Genomic DNA, 7,500 nt, shown 5'->3' on the forward strand with positions numbered 1-7,500 from the left:
GGGAGGGGGTGCAAGAGAGAGAGAGTGCGAGAGAGAGGGGGTGCGAGAGAGCGTACGAGACAGCTAACCAGACAGACAAAGAGAAACAGACAGAAAGACAGAGAAAGAGAAACAGACAGACTGACTGACTGACAGAGACTTAGAAAACACGGGAGCGACCAACGTGATCGCCACGATGATTAATCCCGCCGTGAGCACCTCTCCTTTGTTCCTCCGCGATCCGCACACATGCAGCCGACTCGAGAGTGCGGATAACAAGCGGATTCAAATTAGGCCGCGTGCAATGACGGCAAACAGACCGTTGTTTGCGCGCGGCGTCGGGTGTCAGCGTGCAACACCGGCGCCCCTTTTGTGTCCACCTCCATTGCGCGGCTTAGTTGCAGGTTGCAATCGCCCGCGGGGCAAAGGAGTTTCTTGGGATGACTGTGTGTCTGTGGGGGGGGGGGGAAAAGTCGGTATGGATGGGGAGGAAAGGGAGGATAGTGAGGATAGGGGAGGATGTTTTGTACCTTTATGTTGTCGGGTTGTTTGTTACATGTCTTTTAATTGGTATTGTTTATTACGTGTGTGTTACGGGTGTTATTTATTTAAATTGTGTTGTATTCTTGCTGTGCTATCTGTTACATTGTTTACGTTTTTATGTTTATTTTTTTATGTTATATTTGACACTAATTTTGTATCAATATCCTCATGGTGTTTGTATTATTTTTTCTGTATTTACTGAGTTCGTGTTACATGTATTACATATTTGCAATAATTATTTCACGCATGTCATGCAGAAATTTGTTTGCATCCTAGATTTTATTTATTTGTTTTATTAAAAGTATAATCAGAGGTCAGGTCAAAGGGCATTGATCCGATAATTCGGCGATTCCGTTGGGCGTTCTTATCCTTAAACCTTCGAAAAAGAACAATATATATATATATATATATTTTTTTTTGTTTTCCCCTTCGAGATTTGTGTTAATGAAAGGAAGAAACAAAAAATATATTGGTAATGAGATCCCGCTAAGATATTGATGATAAGGGGAAATAAAATCCCGAAGTAGCGCACGCGAGGGTCCGAGCTCGTTCGCTTTACTTCATTAGAGACATGAGACTATTAGTTAAGTTAATAAGAGCCTTGCGTGATGGGCTAATGAACCCGTCTCTCTCCTACCCCCCCCACCCCCTTTTCCCTCCCGCTACGTTCCTATTCCTTTTTCTTCCTATTCCCTTTGTTTTCTTCCTATTCTCTTTCTCTTCCCTTTTCTCCTTCTCTTATTCCCTTTCCACTACTCCTCTTCCCCATTTCTTCTTCTTCTTCTTCTTCTTCTTCTTCTTCTTCTTCTTCTTCTTCTTCTTCTTCTTCTTCTTCTTCTTCTTCTTCTTCTTCTTCTTCTTCTTCTTCTTCTTCTTCTTCTTCTTCTTCTTCTTCTTCTTCTTCTTCTTCTTCTTCTTCTTCTTCTTCTTCTTCTTCTTCTTCTTCTTCTTCTTCTTCTTCTTCTTCTTCCTTCTCCTCTTCCCCTTCCTCTTCCCTTTCCCCTTCCCTTTCTCATCTACCCTTCCCTCCTCTCTCCTTCTCTCTCCTTTCTCTCTTCGTCTCATCCCGTCTTTCTCCTTCTCCCATCCCCACCTTCCATTCTTCTATTCCCTAATCCCCACCCTCCCTTCTCTTTCCATTCGTCTCTTCCCTGTCCTTCCCCCTTTTTTTTATCTTTCCATCCTCCCCCTCCCCCTCCCTTCCGTTCGCTCTCACCTCTCTTCCCTTTCTGGTCTCCCTCTCTCTCTCCCCTCTCTCCCCTCTCCCCTCTCCCCTCTCCCCTCTCTTCCCCTCTCGCCCTTGCCCCCTCTTCCCCTCTCCCTCTCTCCCCCCCTCCCCCCCTCCCCCCCCTTTCCGGACGCCCAACGTGATGAAGGCGTATTAATGAAGTGACGTTGGCCGCCGATAACATCAAAGTGGGTTAGCTCTCTATTCTCACCACATTTCCTCCTCCTCCTCGTCCTCTCCTTCCGCCTCCTCCTCCTGTTTCTCCCCGCCTCTTCATCTTTCTTTTTTTTTTGTGGTACTTCTTTTTAACTTTTTTTTTGTTTTTGTTTTTTTCTCTATCTCCTCCTCCTCCTCCTCTCCTCCTCCTCCTCCTCCTCCTCCTCCTCCTCCTCCTCCTCCTCCTCCTCCTCCTCCTCCTCTTCCTCTTCCTCTTCCTCTTCCTCTCCTCCTCCTCCTCCTCCTCCTCCTCCTCCTCCTCCTCCTCCTCCTCCTCCTCCACCTCCTCCTCCTCCTCCTCCTCCTCCTCCTCCTCCTCCTCCTCCTCCTCCACCTCCACCTCCACCTCCTCCTCACTCCTCCTCCTCCTCCTCCTCCTCCTCTTCCCCTCCTCCTCCTCCTCCTCCTCCTCCTCCTCCTCCTCCACCTCCCTCTCCTCCTCATTACCACAAATGCTCTCAGAACAAGGACACGCACACTCAAGCCGCCGCATGTGTTTATCAGGGTTATGGAACCGGTTGTGTCAGAATCTTTATTATCAAGGCTTTATAGTGGTGATTTTAGGCCTATATTCGCGTTTGTGTATGGCTGGGGCATTTCGCGAGAGGCTGTGTGGTCGCCATGGCTTTATTTATTTTTGTATCCGTATTTCCACGTGTGTGTGTGTGTGCGCGTCCGTAATTCGGGAATCCGCTGTAGTTTCGGGTTTTTATAACTGTGTCTCTCTATCCGAACTTTTTTTTTTGTTACAATGACAAAATTCCGTCCGTCCGCCCGCTTGCCCGGTATGTCAGGCCTAACATTGAGCTGTGCAATTATTCATCAGCCTTCATAAGGACAATAGGTCGGGTTTGCTCTCTCTGTCTCTGTGTGTGCCTCTCTCTTTCTCTTCTCTTCTCTCTTTCTCCTCTCTTCTCTCTTTCTGTCTTTCTCCTCTCTTCTCTCTCTCTCTCTCCCTTTCTCTCTCTCTCTCTCCCTTTCTCTCTCTCTCTCTCTCCCTTTCTCTCTCTCTCTCTCCCTTTCTCTCTCTCTCTCTCCCTTTCTCTCTCTCTCTCTCCCTTTCTCTCTCTCTCTCTCCCTTTCTCTCTCTCTCTCCCTTTCTCTCTCTCTCTCCCTTTCTCTCTCTCTCTCTCCTTTTCTCTCTCTCTCTCTCCCTTTCTCTCTCTCTCTCTCCCTTTCTCTCTCTCTCTCCTCTCTCTCTCTCTCTCTCTCTCTCTCTCTCTCTCTCTCTCTCTCTCTCTCTCTCTCTCCTCTCTCTCCTCTCTCTCTCCTCTCTCTCCTCTCTCTCTCCTCTCTCTCCTCTCTCTCTCCTCTCTCTCTCCTCTCTCTCTCCTCTCTCTCCTCTCTCTCTCTCTCTCTCTCTCTCTCTCTCTCTCTCTCTCTCTCTCTCTCTCTCTCTCTCTCTCTCTCTCTCTCTCTCTCCTCTCTCTCTTCATTATCTAAAATCAGTTGCTATTGCACAGATTTCTCCCTTTTGCGAAAAAAAAAATCACCAGTCTAGTAAAAGTTGATAAAAAAAAAGGTGTAAACAACAGGGTTCTTTCGTTAAGGTTATTTACACATGGGATTTGTATACTCGCCATGTCAGGTGGGTGGGTGTGTATATCAGCTGTTTTTCCGTCCTTTTCGCTTGGTTGTGGGAAGAAGGGGGAGTGGGGGAATAAAGTGGGCGAGGAAATAAAGGGGAAGTAATGGGGGAAATGAGAAGAGAGGGAATGAAGATGGGAGCTGGAGGGAGGGAACAAAGGGGAGGAAGGGAGTGAGGTAATTGGGGAAATGAGGAGAGAGGGAATGAAGGGGAGGGAAGCAAGGAAGGAGAGGGAGAGTGCATGGAAGAGCGAGAGAAAAAAAAAAAAACATAGAAAGAGGGTAACAAAACAGAGGATAGGAAGAGAGTATGAGATTGAAAAAGGGGGGGGGGGGGGTGGAAAGAGGATAAAATGAAAGGACTAAACAGAGTGCCAAATAAAAAATATAGAGAAGCTTACATAAAGGTCCGGAGAGATGAAAGGAAACGAGTAAAGGGAAGAGGAAGGAGGAGAGGATGGAAAGAAGGCAAAAGAGGGGAGTGGATAGGGAAAAAAGGGGGGGGGGGGATTCTGAGAGAACTTGACGCACGTGTAAATATTTGTCCCTTTTTTATATCCTGTGATGAGAGCGTGGAATATGAAAGAGGCTGGGACTTCGCACTCGCAGGTGGGCGTTTCCCCCCCCCCCCCCCCCCTCTCTCTCTCTCTCTCTCTCTCTCTCTCTCTCTCTCTCTCTCTCTCTCTCTCTCTCTCTCTCTCTCTCTCTCTCTCTCTCTCTCTCTCTCCTTCTTTCTCTCTCTTTCGTTCTTTCTCTCTCTCTTTCCTTCTTTCTCTCTCTTTCCTTCTTTCTCTTCCTATTTTTCCTGTCATTTTATTTTATTTTTCTTCCTGCTACTCACACTCTCGCACGTGCGCGCACACGAGATCTATGTAAGTATGGAACTCGCGCGCACACATGTTCACACACACATACATACGTACACACTCCCTCCCTCTCCCACTCCCACTCCCACTCCCACTCCCACTCCCTCTCCCTCTCTCTCTCTCGGAACAGAATGAGAGAATATGTGGGATGAAGGAAGAGGGAGGAGGGAAGGAGTGGAATATCGGCCTATTGATCTACCATCTATATTATTCTGTCGTTGGGTATCGACTCTGACAGGGTGAGAAGTAAGGGTGGAAAGGCCAAGGGTGGAAAGGAGAGGGGGAGGGGGAGAAGGGGAGGAGGAGGAGGAGGAGGGGAGGAGGAGGAGGAGGAGGAGGAGGAGGAGGAGGAGGAGGAGGAGGAGGAGGAGGAGGAGGAGGAGGAGGAGGAGGAGGAGGAGAGGAGGAGGAGGAGGAGGAGGAGGAGGAGGAGGAGGAGGAGGAGGAGGAGGAGGAGGAGGAGGAGGAGGAGGAGGAGGAGGAGGAGAAGGGGAGGAGGAGAAGGGGAGGAGGAGGAGGAGGAGAAGGGGAGGAGGAGAAGAAGAAGAAGAAGAAGAAGAAGAAGAAGAAGAAGAAGAAGAAGAAGAAGAAGAAGAAGAAGAAGAAGAAGAAGAAGAAGGAAGAAGAAGAAGAAGAAGAAAGGAGGAGGAGGGGAGGAGGAGGAGGAGGAGAAGGAGTAGTAGGAGGTAGGAGTAGGAGAGGAGAGGGGGGGGGGGAGGAGGAGAGGGGGAGGAGGAGGAGGGGTGGGGGAGGAGGAGGAGGGGAGGGGGTGGGGAGGAGAAGGGGAGGAGGAGGGGGGGGAGGAGGAGGAGGGAGAAGTGGGGAGGAGGAGGGGGAGGTGGGGAGGAGGAGGGGGGAGGGGTGGAGGAGGAGGAGGGGGAGGAGGAGAAGGGGAGGAGGAGGGGAGGAGAGGGGAGGAGGGAGGGGGAGAGGGAGGAGGAGGAGGGGGAGAGTGGGGAGGAGGAGGGGGAGAGTGGGAGGAGAGGAGGGGGGAGAGGGGGGGAGGAGGGGGGAGGGGAGGGGAGGAGGAGGGGGAGAGTGGGGAGGAGGAGGGGGAGGGAGAGGGAGGAGGAGGGGGAGGGAGAGGGAAGAAGAGGGAAGAAGAGGGAAGAGGAGAGGGAAGAAGAGGGAAGAGGGAAGAGGGAAGAGGGAAGAGGGAAGAGGGAAGAGGGAAGAGGGAAGAAGAAGAAGAAGAAGAAGAAGAAGAAGAAGAAGAAGAAGAAGAAGAAGAAGAAGAAGAAGAAGAAGAAGAAGAAGAAGAAGAAGAAGAAGAAGAAGAAGGAGGGAAAATGAGGAGGACAGGGCAGATGTAGAGTGGTGCATGGTAGATGATGGTAGACTACTGTTGCGATAGAAGTAGTCCATGGTAGGTCCTGATACGATAAAGAGTGGTTCATGGTAGTTGATGGTAGACCCCTGGAATGTGACAGACTGGTTCATGGTTTATTCCTCTTGTGTTAATGGTTCCGAACTCTGAAAATAGAGAAGGAAAGGAAAACAAAAAAAAAGAGAAAAAGAAAGATGAAGGCGTAGATAGATAGAGTGTGTTGGGGGTGGGGGGGGGGGGGGAGTTAAAACGCATATATGTTTGCCTTAAAACGTTCACGCTGGAAATTTTCGTGTAATATTTGCACGCGGGGAAAATGTGTGGATTTAATAAAAATTCCCCAATATTTCACGATTTTTCTAATAAACCGTTGCGAGCTGCAGGGTCGGTTCCTCTGGCTTACGAATTTCTTCTTGCTTAACGTTTTTTTTTTTTTTTTTTTTTATTTCCCCAGATTTATTATCACTACAGTTATTTCTACCTAAAAAAAAGAGATAAAATACTGCCACAACTGTTATCATCATCACCATCATCATCATCATCATCATCATCGCCATCATCATCATCATCATCATCATCGCCATCCTCCTCCTCCTCATCATCATCACCATCATCATCATCATCATCATCATCATCATCATCATCATCATCATCATCATCATCATCATCATCATCATCATCATCATCATCATCATCATCATCATCATTATCATCATCATCGCCATTCTCCTCCTCCTCATCATCATCATCATCATCATCATCATCATCATCATCATCATCATCATCATCATCATCATCACCATCGCCATCCTCCTCATAATTGCCATGAATATAATCGCATTTTCACAATTATAATACTGGGTTTAATCACCCTCGCAATCCCACTCAATCCTCCTCCTCCAGCTGGTATGAATGTCCCTCCAGTCTGCGCTTTTCCCTCGCCGAGAAACGTCACTGGGGCTCGTGTTCCCAGGCTTGTGGTTCAGTTGACCAGCTAGCTCGTTGTGATGTAATTTTTTTCTATTGGTGGTGAAATTGTGGGTTGTTTTTTTTTGTTTTGTTTTGTTTTAAAGGTTGTAATTGTTGTTTTTTTTTGTTTGTTTTTTAGGGTTATGATTGTTGTTTTTTGTTTTTTTTAAGGTTATAATTGTTTTTTAAGGTTATAATTGTTGTTTTTTGTTTGTTTTTTAAGGTTATAATTGTAGTTCTTTGTTTTTAAGGTTATGATTGTTGTTTTTTGTTTGTTTTTTAAGGTTATGATTGTCGTTTTTTTTTTTTTTAAGGTTATAATTGTTGTTGTTTTTGTTGTCAGTGATGGGTTTCATGATGTTATTGCCTTTGTTATTGTTATCGTTGTTTTTATCATTATCGTTAGTGTTCATGATGATTATATTATTGTAGATATGATTATGATTAATACTATTACCACATTTGCATTATTCTATGATTATTATTATTATTATTGTTACCATCATTTACATTATTATTGAAAAAATCATCATTGCAGTCGACTAAATTATTAGTTATTAATATTACCACTTTTCCATTATAACTACAATCATCACCATTACCATTATTTACACAATTATTACAATTATCATCCTCACCATTACTATTATTTAGTCTTATCATTTATAATATTATGATTCTTCCCTTCCTAACTCTTTTTCCTCGCGTGTTTACGCTTATTTATATATTATTATTTAAAGTTTTGTTGTATTTCTTACCTTCCTATCTCTACCTTTCTTTATATT

Source organism: Penaeus chinensis, chromosome 3, assembly GCF_019202785.1.
Source record: "Penaeus chinensis breed Huanghai No. 1 chromosome 3, ASM1920278v2, whole genome shotgun sequence".
Classification (NCBI taxonomy): domain Eukaryota; kingdom Metazoa; phylum Arthropoda; class Malacostraca; order Decapoda; family Penaeidae; genus Penaeus; species Penaeus chinensis.